The sequence below is a fragment of the Lepisosteus platostomus genome, chromosome 27, assembly GCF_059453375.1.
Source record: "Lepisosteus platostomus isolate fLepPlt1 chromosome 27, fLepPlt1.hap1, whole genome shotgun sequence".
Classification (NCBI taxonomy): Eukaryota; Metazoa; Chordata; class Actinopteri; order Semionotiformes; family Lepisosteidae; genus Lepisosteus; species Lepisosteus platostomus.
The window spans coordinates 4,916,928-4,940,754 of NC_142637.1; the positions used below are offsets into that span (position 1 = coordinate 4,916,928).

Here is a 23,827-nt window from a genome sequence, read left to right on the forward strand (position 1 = left end):
TCTACTTCTCTCACACCCAGCTCACAGATTTCACCTGTTTTAGACCCCCTTAACACCCACTTTTTCATTCATCCCGGCTGAAACTCCGATTGGCCTGAGAACACCCATTTGTTAGCGCAATGCATTCACATGCAGGTTCGAAATGGTGAAGGGCATTCAAACCGTGCACACTGTGCAATGCTTTAACTTAAAAACGAAAACAACCAAAACCCTATGCAAGTGAAGTTTGTGGGCTGGAAAGGTGGCGAATAAGTGTTTTTACAACTTGTTTCACATAACAGGCGTTCCAGTTTCTGTTAGCATTGCTGAAGATTGAAGCCTTCACATCAATGCATCAACTGTTACAATCTACCTCATTCTCATTGAACAAAACCAAACTTCTATCAGCCAGGCCAAGGGGACACTGAACCCACTTTAGCTGCTCTACAAGCTCCTCAGAGAAAGGAAGTGATACTGACATGGAATCAAAGGGAAAGCTAGCTTCTCCTCCTAATGCCCACTTTAGAGTGCAGAGAGTAAACACAATCACCATGTATGTTGGCCACAGCGTTCTTGACGTTGAAGTTGAAGTGACCTAACAAAGGACAAGCTTCAGCCGACATCCAGCTTGTTGCAAAGCTTCAAGCGTGGTAACTTTCTGAACTCAGATGACTTGTAAATATTATTCATAGAGTGACCATGGAGAAAGACTTTCAGAACATTGTATGTTAAACTTGTAATCTTAATCTTGTGCTTTTGTTTCCTGAAAGCATTTTTGCCAAATTTCACCTTTCCTACTACATGGAGGTTTATCTGTTATAGCCACTGTCCAACCAGTGAGAATCTACAGAGTTTTGCTTCCAAAATGCTTGAATTTAGCATTCCCCCAAAAATGATACGATCAGAAAACACTCAATTACATAAAAGCTCGCACTTGTGGCCTGTACAGCCTATGTTGATGTATGTTGTAGCTCTTCTGTCCAATAAGCTGTTCTCAGCCCTGGTCCAGAAGTATCCCTGTATCTTCTGATTTAATTTCAGTTAAGCTCTTGTTCAGTTAAGCTAACTGACCTCTAGTTGACTACTCAGATGGACGAAGATAGTAATTAACATTAACTGTAATTTTTCACACCCACTTCCTCTTGTGTAGTGGAATATACAGTGCCTTGCGAAAGTATTCGGCCCCCTTGAACTTTTCAACCTTTTGCCACATTTCAGGCTTCAAACATAAAGATATAAATTTTTTATTTTATGTGAAGAATCACCAACAAGTGGGACACAATTGTGAAGTGGAACGAAATCTATTGGATTTTTGAAACTTTTTTAACTAATAAAAAAATGAAAAGTGGGGCGTGCAAAATTATTCGGCCCCTTTACTTTCAGTGCAGCAAACTCACTCCAGAAGTTCAGCGAGGATCTCTGAATGATCCAATGTTGTCCTAAATGACTGATGGTGATAAATAGAATCCACCTGTGTGTAATCAAGTCTCTGTATAAATGCACCTGCTCTGTGATAGTCTCAAGGTTCTGTTGAAAGCGCAGAGAGCATCATGAAGACCAAGGAACACACCAGGCAGGTCCGTAATACTGTTGTGGAGAAGTTTAAAGCCAGATTTGGATACAAAAAGATTTCCCAAGCTTCAAACATCCCAAGGAGCACTGTGCAAGCGATCATCTTGAAATGGAAGGAGTATCAGACCACTGCAAATCTACCAAGACCTGGCCGTCCCTCTAAACTTTCAGCTCAGACAAGGAGAAGACTGATCAGAGATGCAGCCAAGAGGCCCATGATCACTCTGGATGAACTGCAGAGAACTACAGCTGAGGTGGGAGAGTCTGTCCATAGGACAACAATCAGTCTTACACTGCACAAATCTGGCCTTTATGGAAGAGTGGCAAGAAGAAAGCCATTTCTCAAAGATATCCATAAAAAGTCTCGTCTAAAGTTTGCCACAAGACACCTGGGAGACACCCCAAACATGTGGAAGAAGGTGCTCTGGTCAGATGAAACCAAAATCGAACTTTTTGGCCACAATGCAAAACGATATGTTTGGCGTAAAAGCAACACAGCTCATCACCCTCAACACACCATCCCCACTGTCAAACATGGTGGTGGCAGCATCATGGTTTGGGCCTGCTTTTCTTCAGCAGGGACAGGGAAGATGGTTAAAATTGAGGGGAAGATGGATGCAGCCAAATACAGGACCATTCTGGATGAAAACCTGTTGGAGTCTGCAAAAGACCTGAAACTGGGACGGAGATTTATCTTCCAACAAGACAATGATCCCAAACATACAGCAAAATCTACAAAGGAATGGTTCACAAATAAACGTATCCAGGTGTTTGAATGGCCAAGTCAAAGTCCAGACCTGAATCCAATCGAGAATCTGTGGAAAGAGCTGAAAACTGCTGTTCACAAACGCTCTCCATCCAACCTCACTGAGCTCGAGCTGTTTTGCAAGGAAGAATGGGCAAGAATTTCAGTCTCTCGATGTGCAAAACTGATAGAGACATACCCCAAGCGACTTGCAGCTGTAATCGCAGCAAAAGGTGGCTCTACAAAGTATTAACGCAAGGGGGCCGAATAATTTTGCACGCTCCACTTTTCATTTTTTTATTAGTTAAAAAAGTTTCAAAAATCCAATAGATTTCGTTCCACTTCACAATTGTGTCCCACTTGTTGGTGATTTTTCACATAAAATAAAAAAATTATATCTTTATGTTTGAAGCCTGAAATGTGGCAAAAGGTTGAAAAGTTCAAGGGGGCCGAATACTTTCGCAAGGCACTGTAAGTAACTGGACTTTTGGAGAACACGGAGTTTATTTTTTGCAGGAGTGTTTGATACATTCCCACCTGTGTCTGGGTATCATAAATCAAAAACTGCTGAGACACAATTAAGGCCGTCAGCTCTTAATTAATAAGCAATCTGAGGAGAGAACAAAAGGATATTTGCTGAATGCCTTTGCAACAACACTTCTGCAGCAAAAGATTTTTCGAACCAAAGACTTGTAAGAAACTAACAGACAGAAAACAAAGTGCAGAAACAGGTTTGGGTCTAATTAACCAAAACATTCACTTACAGATGTCAAAACTGATTAGCCCGAGTGATTAAGAGCTCATCTGGAATGAAAGCCACCAGACACAGTGTCCTCCTGAATCAGGGCTGAGTCCTGACATATACAGCTGATGCCCATGGCAGGTAGACCCAAAACTATGAACCACCTCCATCACTTTCTCAAGCACAGCATGAGACCTTTCCTCCAAAGCTTCTTATTCCCCTGAGCAGGCATGTTTTTCATAGCTTCTCAGGAACAGGGACATTCATCTTCACATACTGTACCTACATGCATGATAATGTTTAAAACAAAGACCTGAAAAAAGAGATTTTCCTAATACTCCAAGTTACACCAGTCACAATAATTAGCTCTCTTTCAACATATTTATATTACAGATAAATGCTGTACGTACTCTTACCAGGGTATTTAATACTTACAGTAAATGGGCCATACAGTCATAGATTATGAGTAAGAGACGTTAAATTATACCATCCAGTATCGACTACACCAGTAAGATATCCAAAATATTGTGTGGGTTTATATTTCTGACTCTGTACTTATAGCACAGTATCACACTCTGATAGCTCTTTGATTTAATCTGTCTTGTTTTTGTTCCTTGTAACGGCTATTTGCTTGAGGGCAGAAATCATTGTACTACCTGGTGCTGTCATGTGAGAAGCAATTCTTTCAAATGTTGTGTTACTTTATGCATTGAGAAAACTCTAAACAAAGGTTAATTTCTGGCAAAGCTCCTCGGAACCCATTCCATTAAGTTAGCAGAAAGCCAGACACTTTCATGCAGGTATTTATGTTTAAGGAAAAGCAATAGTGCTGCTTTTCTGGTCTCTTGAGCTGGGATCAACTGGGGCAGTAGTCAGTGACAGACATACCCCCACATGCAATTTTACTGGCAGAATGATACATATGCGTCTGGTGTTTGAAAGATCTAGATAAACAACAAAAGACAAAATGACAAATTCAACTCAAGTTCCTTACATGTAAACCGGGCATTCTTCTATATGAGTGAATCTGTAACATTTTTACTATAGTACAATCTCACCTATGTTTGCCACACTCTATTTAGAGCAATTAAAACTGCCACTTGTAATAGATGTGCACAACTTAAACCATTAGTTAACAGATGACAAAACTGCATGCTTGCAAACTATGTATTTATAACCTTTTGGGCTGCTACCAATCTTGGAAGACATTATGTCCCTGAAGATGTAAATGGCCAATTACCTTTACCATATGTCCATATTCATAAAATAATGCTGAGGCACAATAGCACCAATTTCTCACTCTGACAGGGAACTACAGCCAATTAAAGCTGCCCAGGGTCGTCATGTACTTCAATTAAATAAGCAAACATGACTGATGAAATTAACCTTGTTCAAAAAAGGTCACATTGTATAATTCTGAAAATGTTTTTGAAAACTGAATGTCCACAAAAATGTTATTGCCACTCTGTCTCTATCTCTTTGTCCCAACTTGTTCCTTTAACCCTGCTAGATACACCTCTCTGATACCACTACTGATTGTATAACTGACTTCACAAGTTTTACAGTCTCAAACCACAGTGATCTAAAGCTTATGGTACTCTCTGCAGCAACCAAATACCTAAATATATACCTTTAAAAATGCAGTTACAGTATGCATCTGATTAGCCAACATCAATCAGTTTGTATCTCACTCACACCAACCTTAAAATTTGAATTGAGATTACATGAAAATGTTTCTGAAATTGTTTGTTGCTTTAAAAATTATAGGCGACAGTTCTTCAAGTGTACTACGATAAGCATATTTTTTTACTTTACTGTGTCAGTACATGCCCCTTCTATTGGTCACAGAACATGGGAAAAATCCTTAACCTCAAGCTTTGAAAATAGATTGCAAACATCTGCCCTACTGTTGTGAGAAAATACATTCATATATTAATGAACCAACAATAAAAGGATACTCTCACACTGGTGTTCAGTGATGGGAACAAAACCTGACACTCTTCCCAGGCACATATCGTTTTTAACCCAGTCCCTTCCTTGGAATGATGACAAACACAGTCCTTCCAAAAAACGCACAATCCAACCCTCCCTGGACATCTGAGGCTGTTCTTGCATGGTAAACAACGTTAACAAGTTTAGTCAAGCCTGGTATGATAAACTTGCACTCTTCTCATCTGGACCCACAATTTGTAGCCCATTACCTTTACTGGTGCACTTGGGAGACCATGTTGTACAGCAGAGATACTGTGGCTTTCATTCCATATAAGTCTCAAAATGTATTGATGTAAGTTTTTATGTAGTTGCATACGTTGTTTTCCACCCGTCAAGTTCACAGGCAACAGATAAAGGCATCAGACAGCAGGGCAGAGCTGTCAGAGAGCCCCCAGTGCAGGATGAGCCAACGTCCTCTAGATGCAACTGCAACTCCTAAGACTTGGCTGTGTCCGCGGGCTTGCAGTGACATCAGAGTGATCGGCCTCGACCCAGATCTCTATCTGGTGCTCCTTCTCCTGTCAGGCACTGTGGAGCTCCCAAAGTATCCCGTAAAAACCATGCTACAGAGTCCCCTTCTCTCCAAACAAGTACAGGATCTATTGCAGGAAAGCCAAAAAATCATAGTCTGACTCCATAGAAAAGTAACTAATCAGGTCAGTCGATTAAAGGAACCGACTCATGAAGCCACTAAGAGCTCTGCCAGTAATTGAGGCACCCAACCTAAAGCCTATGTAGTAAAAAATATCAAAAGATAGCAGTTCATGTTAACAGTACGTACCAGTTAACGGTCCTGTATAAACTGGCTAATAAGTGAACTTGTATCTGAAAGCTATATGACACATGTAATGTATGTGAAGCATATATTGAAATATACCTGTGTTAGTTCCAAGCTTGTGTAAACGTTAAATGTACAGATTTCTGCATGTAATACATACTGTACTGCTAAGACATCAGGCCACATTTATAGCACTGAATCTTGGGTGACACTTTAGTTGAAGCATCTCATTCAAGGCATGCACCAATTTTATCTGAAGTGATGCAGAGCACCTACATAGTAATACACTATAAATACTCCGTTTGCAATATTTCAAGCTGGAAACACTAAAGGGTCAAGGGTCCCTTAGTCATATTGAATTGTGCATTTAAACTTTAAAACAATTATCAAAACTAAAACTCAAAAAGGGCGAGGTAATACTGAGCACTGCAGTATTTTGGGAGTGTTCTGCAGTAATCCTAAACATGACAAGTTTTCATTTCCAGTACAGCTTAACAGAAAAGGTGGTGTTGTATTTATATCACTTGGGTGTCAGTATGTTTCATGAGCACCTAACAGTGGATCTTTACTTAAAGTGTTACCTCAGCATTTTCCCTGTCAAGACGTCGCTCTTCATTACTTGCTGTCTCTTGAGCATTTGTGATAAACAAGATGAAAAAGTAACACACGGTAAACTTCAGTTCTGGCATTGTTGGACTCTCTGGACCAACTGCAGTAAGTTGATGCAATGCATCTGTATTATGGATAATCTATATTTATTGGAAGTAAGTTATGTTTTATTTATTTAGATATCATCATTGATAAAGAAGAACACTTTTATTTATTGAACTATTGGTGCCAAAGTGGAGTTTACATGTATTATATTCTACACCCTATACTGACTGTTGAATAAACTTTACAAGCTTAAAAAAAAACTAAAACTGTCTGGTTTTTAAACGTGGTACACTGAGTGGTGCCAATGCATGGCCCTACTGCTGCCTCCAGTGGGAATAAAAATTTACCCAACACAATTTTGAGTAAAATCCTCATTTAAGGTAAGATACACAGCTTAGGAACAAGCACACAGTAAAAACCTGAAGCAGTCGAAATTCTAGCCTTTGACTGCACAGTCTCATTCCCCCATTCTGAGAACAAGGCACTGTGACTGGACAGGGCTACAGAACAACTGCTAAAATCACAACTATATGAACAAGCAATCTCCACATTTTTTCAGAATGTCCTCGGTATGTGTTTCCAATGTATAGATTAGGCCAAGGTTATGCTTTGATCTATTAAAAAGAGAAGCCACAAAACGGAATAAAAAATGTCACACGACATCTCATTTAAAGGAAATCATTTGTTAATGTTTGGACATGGTTTCGTTTGTCATATTTTACCTTCGCACATAAAACCTCCCAAGCATGACACATTTAAATGGTATTAATGGTTGCCCAGCTGACACTGTTTGCTCTAGCTGAAATATGCAGATCATCTTTTACACAATACTGGCATCAGTCATTATTCTGTTTTTCTTCTATATATTTTAAATTATCTGGTTTTCTGTAGTAGGTGCAGGTATGAAATGAACTATATCTGTACAGAACAAGGCACCTGAGAGTTTACTTAATTACCCAGCTGCAGAATCGGTGTCAGTCACCAGATGTTCCTATCAGCTCTGCTGGAGAACAGAAAGGCCTCACTAGAATTTGGAATAGCAGACTGGCAGGGATTAGGGCATTTCCCCTACTGGAAAAGCCAGGCTTATGTCTCTGATTTTTATTTCTTACCCTGCTGTTTTGTTTAAAAATCCATCTAAGGAGTTCAAAGAATATCTCCTGGCAAAAACCTGGAGGAGGGGAAACAGTATTTTATTAAGCACTCAAGAAAGCTGGCAAAGGTACTTGTATAATCACAGTTTTAAAAAAAGAACAAATTATTCCAGTGGAGAAAAAGATACTACCGCAAAGCTTGATTTAATTAAGGGAAAGCAAAATAGACACAACATCACCAATACGTTAATGATGAAATCCAATCACCCACACATCTGGTTTCAAGCAGGCAGGGAGAATGCATGCCAGTCACTGGGGTATAACTGCCCCAGTGCTAGCACACTGGGTTTGGAGTGGCACGTCGTTTCAGGATTCTGTTCGCTGTGCATCAGCTAAAAGCCACACCTGTGGTTGAATCAATTGCCCGCACTGGCAGTTCGGCTGATACTGGCATCCCAGCCAAACCGCAGAATGGGCAGATACAGGCTGATCATTTCCATGGTGGCTGGGCATGTTTAGCTTCCAGGACCAAGCACTCCTTGGGTTACTCCTTGAGTAGCTCAGTCATAACAAGGCAGGACTGCTAAACCAAGAACATAGAAGCTTTATGTCAGAAATTGCCTGTAACACTTGGATTTTGCTTTATTTTGTTGTTTTTGTTCTCATTTGAAAATCAACAGCAATAATCCCTTTCAAGAAATCTGAAGTGCAAACAGCTCGCTAACGAGGACACGCTTTTAATGTGCCTGTATCTTTTAATTTCCACAAAATGGCTCACTGGTGCTGTGGATCAATCCACCCAGAATTTGAAGAAATCAAGGATCTATGGAAATCTTTGTAGACAGTGACACGCTTCTGTCAGCACTTACTAAAAACAAGATCATTCAGCACTGAACACAATCCAGTGCATTAAAGTTTTCATTAACACACACTTTCATCCTCAAATACAATCGCATTTAAATCTAGTAGTATTTCTCGTTTGCTATTTCTTCATGCGTAAACTGATTTAATGGGCTATGATGAGAGCTTTTGGATTTTATAACAGACTTTTCACTGAATAATTAAAAAACATATTCATGCGATACCAAAAGACGTTTTACCTCGCTTTCAAAAGTCCCCTGTTCACTTCTGTCTCAACATCTCTTTCGCCCTGCTTGACATGAGTGAAGGGCGCTAAATGCTATTTCATCTACCAGCTTTTTATTCCTTTTGTTTTCTTTTAATGTGCCAGCAGGACACAGCAGACTTGTCAACTCACCAGGAAGGCGCTGTTTGTGCCTGCTTTCTGCTCGCCAGCCTTTAACTCCTCGTATCAATCACTCTTCTGTGTTTATCAGGACTGTGGTTCTGTTTGCTTTTCTGTGGGGCAAGTTTACTCACCAGCGGATATCTGTCAACTTTGTCACATCTGCTGTCTGCCGAAAGCGCAGCTGGAAGGAATTGTTCACAAATCACACGCTACATCTATAAACATATGGTACTTAATATACCAAGAGACCAGACAGCAGCAGAAGAAATCAGCACTGACAGCTGCACAACAGGTCTTCATCTCTTCCTGTATGAGGAAAGCATGATCTGGAGCATTTTTACTGATTTGTTTACTGATAGCTATGTGCTTCTACTGTGATCAAATAATAACTTTTCATTGGTGTGCATTTCCCCCTGTTTTCCATGGGCCATTGATGTCACACCAGAAGTTTGAATTATAGCAACAAATTATAAAAGAGAAAAGCAGTGCCACAATCACTGTTTAACCATGTGTATCCATACCCATATATTGTCTTTAAATTACAACTCCAGTTCCTGAAATAGATGTGACATTAAAGTTACAGACTGGACAGAAAAAAACTATGACTAATGCTGACTACCTGTCTTTGTCCCACTCGCTAAGTGGTCCTTTAATAAAATAGAGAATTCACACAAAAAGTTTAGTTGTTTCACCAAAAATACCAATGCAGAGCTACAACTAAACTCATTGTCTTGCCACTGTTTTTATGTTATGATATAACTGTTTAAATAATCTGTATAGTCATGAAGTTGATCAAGTACAAATAAAACAACACTCAGAAACCGGGTTAAAGAAGCTGTTGCATATCTCATACATAAATTAATATACAGGCAGCAAAACACAAAATATATGCTCATTTCCTTTCATTCCAATAAAGTACTGCTTTCAAATGTACTCTGTGAGGCTTCGAATAGTTCAAATTCACTGCTGTTTTATATCTGCCAAGGCCCCTTCTCAGTTAGGCACAAGTAAAACGTTTATTCCATGCTAAAAACAAGAGACACAACGTTTCGGCTATGGAGCTTTCTTCAGGTTAGTGTGTATCTTTTCTTTTCAGCATGGAATAACCCTTCACTTGTTACTTTGCAGTCTATGCATGCTGGTGCAGCTCCCTACAGTACTGCAGAGTTTGCTGCTCAAATGCGGGTTATTTCACTATTCTCAGGAATTTTGCATCAGCCATTGACTAGAAAGGGCATCATGGTGCAGGGCCTGTCTAAGGAAGTGCAAGTTACTTAAAACAACAAACATAAATTGGCATGAAAAAAAAATCGAAATTTACAAACCTAACTGTCTTACTCCGGCTTCTACCTCTTTTAATGATGCTAGCTTTCTTTCACAGTGAGGAGCACGACATGGTTCAAACATGCCTCAAGCTGGGCAGCGGTATGCTTCAGCAAAAGCATTCACTGCATCATTTTGGGCTGCGTTCAAATAATTTCCTCCTGCTGAAGAGCAATCATCGCATCCATCATTCCCGGAAACAGGATCATTTCACGTACTCTTTTTTTTGAACAGCGTGTAAAGTTCCAGGGATGTGTATGCTTGGCAGACAAGGTATAAGCAGTAAGATCTTTAAATAACCTCTGTAAAAACATAATAGCATTCAGTTTCCTACCAATAAATCAGCTAAGAGCTTAATAATACTGACCTGCACACGAAGGAGATTAAGGCCAATTACAAACAGTGAAAATATGTGGAAGTTAAAAATTCCATCCTGCATCCTAAAAGAATGAGGTATTCCAATCAGAAGTACTGCAAACCCCTTCTTATTGCCGACTGCAGGAAGATGAAACAAAATATTGATTGACGTAAAGACTACACAAGCTTGTTGCTTGATGCCAACTCGTAGAGGAGGAGACAAAATAAACAGTGAGAAAAGTATCATTTACGTGGATTAAAGGCTGTTTATCATATCAGGTGCTGCTTTACTTTCACCGCAGGGATGAGAATTTGTAAGCGATATGTCTCAGTGATGTAATATGCCTTCGGAATTAGCTGCAATTATCTAATGATCCAAGCAATTCACTGAGCTACTGCTAAACATTTCAGGGAAGCGGGCTGTAGTCTTGCCACAAGTTGAGATCAGTTGCAAAAATATGATCCTACGTCTGTCTTTCCATACAAAGTATTATATTCACTCTATTCCTTAAATTTCTATGTTGTCACCCAATGAGTGAGAAGGAAGGCAGAGAAAGAAATACTATATCCAACAATCGCCAAACACATTGGTAACCCACCTGATGATCCTAATCAGTGAAAGATTTGTCTCTGGAGATTGTACATGAACAATAAGATGGTTATACTTTCAGCTTTCGAGCCTCTCTTGACAAATACTGTCCATCACAAAAAAGCCTTCCCAATAAAATTTAGTCAGAAATCTATTTGCAGGCTCTTGTAGACCAATGTGTTTGAAATATTTCTAAACAATGGTTTTCTAAAGAACAGCATGAAGAAAACAAAAAAAAAACAGAATGAAGGAAGACTGATTTTTCTGTTCAGAAGAGAAGCTCTTTGCAAGACTGGGAACATTTAACCAAATCTGTAATTTCAGCTGTTTTTTTAAATTAATGTTTTTAGGAAACAGGCATAATGCAATTTGAAACTACTTTGTGTGTTTTGTATTTCCATTTAATTTTTATTATATTAAAATACTTGGATTTTTTTTTTCTGAAGACAAACTGCAAATAGATGTCTAACACCATATTCAACGTGTTTTCACATACACTAATGGAGTACAGTATGTGAAACTTTACATTTCTGAAATGTTATCTTTCTTGAAATAGAAAGACAGAAAAGGTTTAGGAATGTTCATTTGTACTTGTACATGTATACATCCAATAATGTTCTTGATATTGTAATAATCAGAGCAAGTCATACATAAGTATAGATTGGCACAACTATGAATAAAAAACAACAAAGCACAATTTTGCTGTTCTACAGGTTTCTGTTTTGACAAGACAATTTATTGTTAGTTTAACGATCATTGTAACAAAATAAACAATATTCCCAAGTCTTCAATCATCTTACAGCAATAAGAATTCCTTTGAAAACAAACATACAAGGTACAGACAGATAAAATGTTTTTGGTTTCAGTTTTATTTCAATGTATTTACTGTATAATAGAGCATTTCAAGATAAGATTTACAAAACTGTAAGAGTTATCTTTAGTCCAAAGAAAGGAGATTGTTTTAATATAACAGAATTAAATAAGGTATTTTTTTCTTCATCCCCTGATCTAGCCAGAACTGGTAAGTTTGTATCTTAGAGGTTGCAATTCCATTTTGCATTGAGGTGAGTGTGTTCCTCACCTGTTCCTGGTGAGTAAATAATTGGATTATTGTGAACTCAAAAAAGGTTTTGATGCAATTAACCTGTGAGGACTATATACTTTGGAGGGTAAAGTGTATTCTTCAGTAAAAAAAACAACCAAGAGATGAATATATCACAAAAAACCCAAGAACCAATTCTTGAACCTTTTCCAGATCCCTGATTCCTACAGTACAAAGGTATAACTCCCAAAACGTGAGCTCACGGTGTTGCCATTTCAAACGTCATAATAAGAAGAGTTACAAACGAAAGGAGGCGATTCAGCACGTCTACTGTCTGGGCCGCTTGCTCCATTCCCCCATGATTCTTTGGGCAAGGGAGTGCCTGATCTCAGTCTTAAATACGCTTTCACTTGTATCCTCTGGTTTGTGTTTCACTTTTCATTCTGAAGAAACCTATGGGGTTGGCGCTGTCAGTGCCATTAAGGATTGTGGAGACTTAAATCAGGTCCCTTCCTAGTCTTATTGGTCACTTATTTTAGACTGTAGGTGTAGAACATTAAAGCAGTTCAAGTGGGAAGATGCATCAGCTGCTTAGGCTGCAAATGAACAAGTAAAGGTTTCTTACATGCTGAAGAGAGACACAATGTTTTTGCTGTGGAGCCTTTTCGGGTGTGGGGGAGAGAGGGAAACTTACTTATTCTGACCAATGAACAGTGCTGTTTTTTTGCAGTGCATGCTTTTCATCAGTGCAGGATGGTCTCTGTTAAGGCTGTTGAAGGAAAGCCAGGATCTCTTTACTGCTCCCAGAAACATTTACTGTACCTTCTTCAAGAAACATCAATGTAAAACTAGAAAGACATCCCCCTCCCCATCAATGTGTTGCAGTTGCAAAACTAGATGGAATTTGTTCTCAGTATTTGGTAATAATGATATGTTTTTTTTTTCCCTGTCTTAAAACAAGAGAGAAACAAAGGAAGAAAAAATATTTTGTTTCTAAAGCAAAGAGTTATCTAATCCCTAGGAAAAGCCTCAATTATCTTGAATAGGAAGATTAGACACGACAACAACAAAAAAAATTCAAACGGGCTTCACAGTTCAGTGTTCCGTTTGGTCAGATTACACTCTGGTGTGTTCAAGTTCAAAGCAGAGGCAGAAAGTAAATAAAAAACAAAGTCCTTAAACGAAGACAAGACAGCATTAACAACCTTTTCAAAACATGACATGCCGCTTAAAATCATTACTTTTTGTCAGCTAGGTTATGGAAGTGCGTACCCAAACAGCTGCCAACACCAGGTTTCATTTCGGCCTCATTCCTCTCCCAGTCAGAAAGCATCAGGGGGAGATAAAGTGAAACAAAGATAAGTGACAGCTGCTGCAAAGTGCATGCAGCTGCTTGAACAATGTGATACAGTGTGATTTAACACAAGCAGGAGGGAATTCGTGGTAAATACCAGTTTCCAGTGAACTAAGATACCAAACCTGCTCTTTCAGTTTAACAACCGCACCTTAATAACGATTGGTTCAATTTTGGAATATATTATGTTCACAAATGCAGCATCAGTGCGTGCAACTGCAATGGCATACTTGTACACACAACTAAAATCCCCAAAACTGAAATCTTTGTGCTGGCATGAGCAACAGGCAAAGCACACTGACTCTTTTTAAGGATCTCCAAACGGGTTGGCATTGGCAGCCGATGTCTTTTCGATACCCCCGGAAGAAATCTTTCCAGTGCTCTGTTATTGTGTGCTCTCCTTCCAGTTTAACTTATTCTCTTAATTTTTGCTCTGATATTTTCCTTACCCCGAATCACTTTTATTTAATGCTAACATGCTTTGCAGTTCCTGGAAGATGATGTCTTCTGATTTCACTAAGATAAATATGACATTTTGTTCTTGCAGTTTTGGGGGCAGGCTGGCAGAAGTAATGCCCTTTTTTAAAAACTTTTTGGTATCAGGTTTATGAGCTACTGTTGAAAGGAAATCAGTTTAGAAATGCTGGGAATCAGTTACACGCAACAGACCACAGGGATGTGTCTCTCTAGAAAAAGTCACTGCTGCTTGTGTTCCCAATTTTCCACTTGCCTCTTGAATGGACTGCTCTTCTTTCTTTTAAATTTGGAGTTGGATGGTATTCTTATTAAGGACCCACCCAATTTGGAGACGCCAGTTTTTTTTAAGAACTAGCTTTCTGTCTATGACTGTTGTACTGCAGTGTGAGAATGAAGGCCTCTGACGTACCACCTGTCTGAGCCACTCTTCCTTTGACATGCTAGTCAGTGCTAATTGGACATCCCTCACTGTGGAGTGTGAACATGCCATTGCTGGAGAACACAGGTTACAGGAGCTGCTGTATAGCTAAAAGCTGGGAGGGATCCTGACTGACTAACACCCACTCTGCCCCAACGCTGTTTTGCCACTTGTGAGCTGTCACTTGATGAATCTTGCTGGCGTAGGTTTAAAGTGGAGATGTTTGAGCCTTGGGGCTCAGGATTGTTCTGTTTCAGTGCCAAACTTCAGATTTGCAGCTCCATTCAGGAGTTGTCTTTGGTCAGTTTTAAAAGCGATTAAGAGTGTTCTTATAGGTCTGAATTCCTAAGGAACCATTCACCACTCTCTCTACACCTTAAACCTGAGTCAGTCCTTATCATTCACTCCGCAATAATTTTTAGCATTAGTTCTTCCTGTTTTTAATATGAGATTAACATCCTTTGCTATTTGTAAGAGATCTGCTGTTTTCACTGACTGGATGCTCAGTCTGGAGGACACTAGGAACAGCAGGAGATGTTGAGCCCTTGGAGGTGTGAAGCTCTTAGGACACGTTTTGGGTTTGTTGAGATTTGAGCGAATTTGGTCTGCTATCGTGATCCTTTCTCAACAGCAGAAGACCCTTGTTTTTCTCTTTTGTGTGATCAAGCACTTGAACCCAAGATGCAAAAAGAATGTGAACACCAGCATAAGATGAAAAATACCTGCAGAAAATTAAAAAATGTAAAGGTCATATTCACACTTCAAATTGTTAATTAAGAGGAATCCTACTCCGTTGGGCCCCTGAGCAAGACCCTTAACCCCAACTGCTCCAGGGGTGCCGTATAAACAGCTGACCCTGCGCTCTGACCCCAAGCTTCTCTCCCTGTCTGTGTGTCTCATGGAGAGCAAATTGGGGTATGCAAAAAGACAAATTCCTAATACAAGAAATTGTATAGTGCCAATAAAGCGATCTTATCTTATTATTTGAATTTGTTCATTTCTGGCACGTGTAAAAATACGGTACATTTGTACAGGAGTATTATACTCAAGCACTGTGGTAAAAAAGTAAATTGTTTTTGCCAAGAGCTATTCACAATGTCAGAAACAGCACTGTCTGAAACACTTTGTGAAATGTTGTCAACAGCATAGCAATTTAATGAGGATATTTCCCATAATTCTTAGCTAACGTTTTTCTCTTTTGGCCTCCCACTCCAGCGCAGTTTTGTCTTCCCGCCTTGTATTACATGCTGAGTACATCAATGGTGCATGTAGACCTCTTTCCTCACAAGGCTTAACTTTCTTTTTTAAAATATTTGCAAAACTCCTTTGAGGCTCAAATTAGACTAGTCTCAGACAGCTATATTTTTCCACTATGGAAAAAGGTCTGGGGATCTGGGTGTAACCCGTGTCTTTTCTTTTAGCACAAAATGGACACACATGAGTTTATCTCCAAAAGTGGGCTGCTTTAGCAATCCATTGGGAAACCCTGGAAAAAGCCATTCCAAATTCTTGTTTACTTTTGTACAAGTGGGATCACTGATGTGGTACAATTTTTCTTTTCACATCTGGTTACCAAGACACTAAGAAACAGTGACATTTATGACTCATTCTTTCATTAGGCTGATTTCTCACAAAAACCAATGTTTGCAGATGAAATTACAAAGCATCACTTTGCCATGTGATGGCAGGCTCATTTCTACAGGCATGTGTCACTTGATCTTAGGAGTAACACCCTCCTATGGAACTATCTACATTCTTTAGGTCTGGGGAAGCATTTGCTAAGTAGACTGTAGCTGATCTCCTTCATAAACAACATGGTTAGAACTTCGGAGAGCACAAGACGCCACAGTTTACCCACCCTAGACCCCCAGTCTTAATGAAATGTGCATAACAAAACGTGTGACTTGATTTGTTGTGGAGTCTGGTCATTAAACTACAACACATTTAAAAACTGGATGTATCTAGAGAATTATGACTCTTTTCTCAGCAATTGTCTAGTAGCTTGTTGTTAAAAAAGATCAAATATCCAGTAATACTTCACAGTAAGTTTACATTTAGAGAGTACTGACATAGATATTACTTAGCAATTACAAACACATAATTACAATGCAACTCTGCAAAGTTACGATGTACTTGATGTGTGATATCTTTTACCAATACTGTAATTTAAATTTGGAATTTGACTCTTTTTGGCCAAAAGTGAAAATGTGCAAAAGCTGCTTCATACTTCACCGATACGAAAGTATACTATATATATTTATAAATTCTCCTAGGTGCTACAACCAGCTTTCATGCAAAATCTCCGGCCTACTCCCAGCATCTTGAAGCCATGTCCCAGAAGTCCAAATCTCTCATTTTTGACAAAATGAGAAACAAACTGATGAAAATGTTTAGCAATTTTAAGAATTCTGTTTACACTTCTTTGGGCTAAAACATAATGTCTGTTCTGCTAACATACATGAAACATTTTATAATTCAGAAGCCATAAAACAGGGTCTAGCAATAGAGGAAAGGAGATGTAGATGCTCTACTGCCAAAGAGACTCCGGACTCTTTTACCAAATGCGGGTTTTGTTTTTGAAAAGCATGTGGCCATCATGAAGGATATGTCATTTTACTCCTGGTGACAATTGTGACAATGAATATATTTTTCAAACCAGCAAATAGACTTATCCTGAACTATTCTAGTAGCATTATTGGAGTAGCATATGACTAAAAAAAAACTATGAATCTTTTTTTTCCCCCATTTTCTTCTTTAATTTACAGGCAAAGATGGACACAGTGCCATTCTGACAGCTCTATAACCGTGCAGTAAGTATCATGTGGCCCAGTGCTGGTCTTGGGGAGAAGCCCTTCACATTGAAGTGAAGGCTTTATTCGGATGGTTCCAGGGCTTAAGCCTCATCAATCCTCACTGCAGTCAAAGGCAGTATATTTTATTTCTCATGTCCGATTCATCAGAATCCAATGGCATAATAAACAGACAACTATGACAGGAGCATCTGCAAACTGCGGCACTTAAATAGCCATTAATAAGGATATGTCATACTTTGCTGCACTGACAAGACCGGTACTGCCTTCTGCTTGTCCCCTCCAAAAACATCCACTACTGTTTTATCTTTATCCAATGGCAGAACACATGCTTTACAGCTGTCTTCTCCTGCAGATCTTATCTGCCATGTGGTTGCCAAAGCCCTAATAGGCAGCATCTGTGGGATTTGATTCGGTCTCACTTTTTCACTTTTGCTGGATAGTGGAAGAAAAAGTGAGAAGATGAAACAATTACTTAACAATGGCTGAGTGAGTATATCTGAAAATTATCAATAGGGAATGCAGTGATATATTAAATGAATTAAGAGGCCTATAATTTGTTATGCAAACTGATCTTTGAGGTTAATTTCATTTGCTACTTGCAACCTTGCAGAAAACACTTAGAACTTTAGAGAGTTAAAAACTGATTTATACCAGTACATCCACATATGTGGAGACAGAATCGCAATATTCACTTTGTTCCAGATACATTTACATGTCATGCTCCTGACACATGCACTTGTTGTGTTCAAGCTTGCGTTGTGCTCATGCTAGCCCTGGCATCATACAAGCATATTCGAAAGGCGTATATTGATTTGAAACAAATAGCTCTGATGTGGAAAAAAAATCAAGGACCAACAATATGCACAGACATTAAGCTCAGCATTGTGTGGATCAACTTTTCCAAGTAGTTTTTATAGTCATATCCATTCGGCATCACCTTGATGTTATGTGCAAATTAATAAGTGCTGGAAAAAATGGAAAGCATTTAAAGAACAATTTACTGGGAACTGGAGAATCTCATATAAACTCACAGTACTATAAAAAGATGTCAGTACTATAAGACAGGCCAAGCATACACCAGTGGCTCCAAGAATATACATTAGGATTGTTTGCCATATTTGCAAACATTAAATTAGATCTCATCGTTATTAACGCTGATTCTAGGAGTGATATTAAGTGCTACTAACACTATGCACACACTGGTGTGCATAGCAACATTGCAAAGAACAGCAGAAGATCTGTTTCTAATTAGCCTCCTGCTATATTCAAATGCTGTTTACCACCCATCTTGCCCTGTCTTGTTCAATTTCCAACATGCATTTAATAAAGAGTGGACGCATGTTCCAGGTTTATTTTTTATTTCAATTTTTTTAGGAACGGCAGAGACTGTGGGGTATTATTCCCTGGTTTTATCTACCTCTGTCATTGACTGGAATAATCTGAAGAGCGCTGAAACTGGCCAAATGCATATTTTAGTGTGTTCTCCATTCTCTGGTTAATTGTTTTTTTGGCTGACACTCACAATTTCCACTTTATTGTTCTTTTCTTTCTGCCATTGTTTTGTCTCCTGTGCTACAAGTGTGTCACCTATTGAGCAGGTTGTCAGTGCAAATGAGTATCTGTTCTCCATTGACTTCTCTGGTAAAATAAATCATTATTGTTAATACAGGGTCCCTGTCAGTCATATCTATGCTTGCAAACAGGGTATGAAAACAAACTCTTGTGTCTGCAGTGTTTGTTATGTGTGGCTATTATGTCACAGCAAGAGGGCTTGCAGCACATTATCACTGTTGCCACAGGTGCATTTCATAAACACCTCTGAGAATGAGCACCGCACTCCCGAAGCTGTTTATCCTAAAGGTCCCAGACACGAAGTTAACAAATTGTGAGGCACCAGAGGTTAACAGCACTGCTCCTACATTCTTTCGAAGAGCCTGGCTTTCGGCCAGATGTAATTTACAATGCTGTAATTTATGTGTGTTTAAAGGAAACATTATGACAAAGCAGAGCCAAAGATGGGATTTTCAAAGGTCTTGTTTTAAATTATTCAATTAAAAAAAAACTTGCACCTAAATAAAAGGAATTCCAAGAAATAATACATTACCCAAGAGATACAAATAAGCACTAACAACATAAGACATTGGATGTAAGAATAAATAATTTAAAAAATCTTTTTACTAATCTTTATCTATCTCCTAGTTGTACTTTTTCATGTGGTTTCTAATCCCACATTTCGTGTGACAACTAGAACTTAAATCTAGGTTTGTAAAAACTTTTACATGACACACAGCACTAGACTAGCGGTTGTTGATGGGCTAATCTCCCTCCATTGGCACTGAGGTTCTTCTCTTACTGACTGAAGATTCCAAAGCCCCTCTCCACAAGCGTTCCAGCTACAGTGTTCAAGGGAACGTTTCTGCAGGTCTTTCCTCCCGGCGGCTGTCAGGGTGTATAACGCTGCCCTAGGCTAGGACTGTTAGCCCTTCATTTGCTCGTCTATGGACAGCATGTTGCTCCACTGTACTTTTTTTGGACACTCAGTCTGTATATACCTATGCACATTTTGCACATATTTTATTGTTTTTACGGTGAATATGAGCATATTTTGCACACACCTATGTATTTATTTTATATTTATGTTGTATTACTGTACGTATTTTAATTTTTCGGCTATTCTGATGTCTGTTTTTGCTTGTCTTGGGCTGGGCTGCTGTAACACATCAATTCCCGTTGGGATCAATAAAGTCTTATCTATCCAAAAGTGGAATATGTTTTTACTATGATCCATCTAAAGGTTTGGGGACCCGTTTAGCTAATGCAGACTAGAAATCTTCTTTTTAAATACACATACAGTATATAACCTTAAGAGCGTATAAAACACAATTTCATGTAAGAAATAATACTCTTCTTATTTACCGCATTGTTAATGGAATATTTTAAGAATTAGGCCAGTGGCATTTTTATTGAAGGCATCAGTTCTTGAAAGAGCATTTTCAGTTTTTTAAACTGGCTTTCAACTGAGACTCAGATTAATCAAACGTCTACTGCAAAGGCACTATCTGGAAAAAAAAACAAATGTATTATACCATATTTAAAATCATTTATAATACTTTAAAAGATAAAAGCATGTCCCTTAAAGGTTAAAGGTCACGTTATAGCTTATAGCCTGTATATGTACTGCTCTAACCAGGTGTCATTACTATAATACATATTAAAAATAAATTTTAAATTCAGTTGTTCTATACTTTTTATTCTCTGATAGAAGTGTGTGAAAGATGACCGGCAATTACATTGACTGCACCATTTACTAGAGGTAATTACATCTGTCTAGAGAGCTGTATTGTGGGAAACAGAATGAATGACCAATTTCCTGGCGTGGTTTTTAACCCTCCTCTAGTGAGCAGTTTGGAGATGTTTGACATTCTGTTTTTCTGGCCTCCATTCTGGATGTGGGTAGATGAGAGAATGGGTGTCCATTGCACTGCAGTTCCCCTGTAGCTGTTACAGGACGGCCTGTTTATTTTCCTTCCACACCGACAGACAGAACACAGCACAACAGCCCCCCTGACCTTTCCACAGCCAATGGATGTGGAAAATTCAGGCCAAACTAGCCGATTGCTCTCGATTCAGAGCGTGGGCCTTCCACTCAGTTTCTCTTCTCTCTCTGCATTTTCTTTTTAATACTTTTGAGCGTTTGAAATAACGTATACAGTAAATCAACAGAGGTGATCATCCAAGCCAAAGCTATGTTTCACACTGGCCCCCTGATATAGCCAATAAAGATTTCTAGGGGGTACGTGCAGTACACTTTGGGTTTGTTTCCAGTGACTGTTTTCAGTTGTAGCTGAGATGGTCAGTCTGGCCACACTATCTTTGATGACTTTCCAACTTCTAATTTCTGTTAGTTGCTGCTGATGAAGAAAGTGTCTGTTAAAGGGCATGTGATTGCAGAAACACAAAGCTAGCGAAGATGGATGAAGTGGGACAAACATTTGTTGCCCTTTCTTATTTTTGGCGTTCCTATAATGGCCTGTAACTTTATTGATGTCTTTTTGTTCCGTAAGAGAGAGAAGTGTCTGCTTCAATGAAACATCTGACGACGAATATTTTGAAAGTCCGACGTGCAGCGCGTGTTTGGGAATGCATTTTGGGGGTCTGTGCGTGGTGTTTGTTTGCTTGTGGAGAAACTGCTCAAGTTAAAATTTAGCACATGTCTAGTTAAAGTATTAACACCCAGCATGGCTCGCTCTGGCTGGTGATGAGATAGAGAACTGTGCTGTCCCAGGTGTACAGTACAGTGGAAATGCCTTCTGGCTCTTAGCAACTGAAAAAAACAGTGGAAATGGGTCATTCTAGTGCCGTTTTGAACATTTAATCTTGAATTTATGTGGATTTTGCAATTGTATTTTTGTTGTAATCTGAACAATGCAGGTCACATGCATCCAGCATACAAGGTAGGAGGGCTGCATGCCAGCAAACATGGATCAAACAAGGATCATCAAACAAGGATCTTTTTTTCCCAGTATGGATCCAAAAAGACGACCCCATGTTATTTCCACCTGACCTCACAAAGGGGGTGTGTTTGGAAAAGCAGATCCATGTGGGACAGAGAGGAGAATCTAGGAATAATGCAGACGCAAATTCTGTCCCTTCCCCTTGCTGGTCCTTAGTCAAGCTCCACATGTGTGATTCTCCAATCTGCCCACTCCACACAGGGCATTTCACTAAGTGCCAATTTTTGCACTACAGAGGGATTGTCCCTTTTCACTTCCAAACACCGCAAAACACCTTACAAACTATTTTCGTTGTCAACAATCCTGTCACAATTAAAGTTGCCAGCCATTCAGCCCTGGCTGTGTGTGAGCCAAAAGCTTGATGTGTATGGATTGCGTAACTGAACCTTTTAATCAGTCCCATGTGTCCCTTTACCTCCTTCGGAGACACAGTCTCCATACCAATGTGACTTGTCCTAGCCTGTTGCTGGCTATCTGACACTGGTGTGTATCATACTCTTCTGGTTCATAAATGTAAATACATCAATCCTCAAGGCACTGTTTGCAATTGCTGGAATTTCACAGTGTGTCACATGCAAGCCCTCCTCAGAGAAGTTTCACACACAAACATATGCAAACAAATGACTCCTGTATTGTTGTCTTTCTAGCAATACCTGGGAAGTAAGCTGATACGTGGGTACACTGTCTGCAGTTCTGCTTTCTTTTGGCTGTTTTATTAAAACAGATACCTGGGAAAATGCAAAGGGTATATCGCCTTGCATTGCCAACAAACCACTTATGACAGTGAAACATCACTCATCTGGCAAGCATGCTTGTGTAATACCACTGTCTCCTTAAGCAATCTGTCAAAAAAGCATAGTTCTTCTGATTATAAAGAGCATTTGAGCAAACCACACATTCTGCTTGAGGTTATTTGTGTGATGTTAAAAATTAAAAGGAACAAGTTTCCTGTATATTCCCTCACCGGGCCATTTGCTGACCAGAAGGAAGCTGGCTTCATACATGCAGTTTTGCCAAACAGGAAGCAAAAGGGTACGTTTCCACGATATGATTCAAGAAAACACGGTTTGTTTTATGTTTGTGTAGCAAAGCTCCTTCGGTACCAAGCCTGTTGCACAATGTGTCGGCTCTCCTTTGGAACCTGGGCAGTGGAAACTCTCCCACCACAGCAGGCCCAGCCTTTCAGCAGAGCAGAGCTCCCTAATGCTGTGTAACTCCCCGCAGGGGCAGGGCTGAACTTATCTCATTTCGGAAGGAACCGAGCCATCCCTGAGGTCAGTCAGTGGAAGAAAAACAGCACTTAAAAGTTCACAACGCAGGAATGAACAACCAAAAAAGCATTGTCAAGGCATAAACTGAACAAAATAAAATCATAAGCCCAAACTACAGCAAAGTTTAGATAGAAATTTTCTTCCACTGACGTGAAAAGAACCATACATTCAACTTGGCAAGAATGACACCTCATTATTCACTGCTCACACACCTCTGGGTTTTTTGGGAACACTTTTTAACATTTCTGCAGAAATGGCAAGCATGTTGAGTGTGAAAAACCATTCATCCTTTTTTGAGATCACAACGAAGGTTTGGAAAGTTAAAAGGCTGGATGGGGACATCTTAGTAAAATTACAATTTAAAACTTAGAAAAAAACTTGTATTTCTGCTTTCATCGTACCACTGGATGAGATTATTTACATTTTTTTTGTTGTTTCCCTGTCTGAATTGCTTGTTTGGCAGCACACAAACAAACAAGTCAGCTTCCTTCTTTAATTTCAAAAGACTGACCTAACTGAGTTGGGACACAAATTTGAGATACATCTGTAAACACTGACGTGTGTATATATAAACATGAATTACACGCATGCTGCCATTGTTTAAGAAAAAATGAAGGCACATGTGCCGGGCTTTTTACCATACAATGCTATTGGGAAAACTTCCATTAAATAAATTAAAAGTGGCTCGCGCTATGTAAATGCGGTTTTCTCACTGAAAGCTGGCATGCAACAGCTAACAAACTCCCCTCAGTGCTGTACGGTTGTGAAAAGATCAAAGTGGTTTTGATAGAAAACCACTTCGACATCCTCTGGTATCAAGTGTTCCTTCTCTATGCACCATCAATCTCTTTCACCCCAAACTGT

At 39.2% G+C, this 23,827-nt stretch overlaps 2 long non-coding RNA genes across 4 annotated transcripts in view; one reads left to right on the forward strand and one right to left on the reverse strand.

Moving 5' to 3' along the window:
* Positions 1-6,728, forward strand: LOC148639093 (uncharacterized). The gene is made up of 2 exons (XR_015930884.1): positions 1-1,140; positions 2,773-6,728. It is a non-coding gene; the product is annotated as an uncharacterized LOC148639093 (long non-coding RNA).
* The window catches only part of LOC148639091 (uncharacterized), a 104,552-nt gene that overhangs the window by 63,668 nt on the left and 17,057 nt on the right, over positions 1-23,827 (reverse strand). The gene's annotated exons all lie outside the window — the stretch shown is intronic.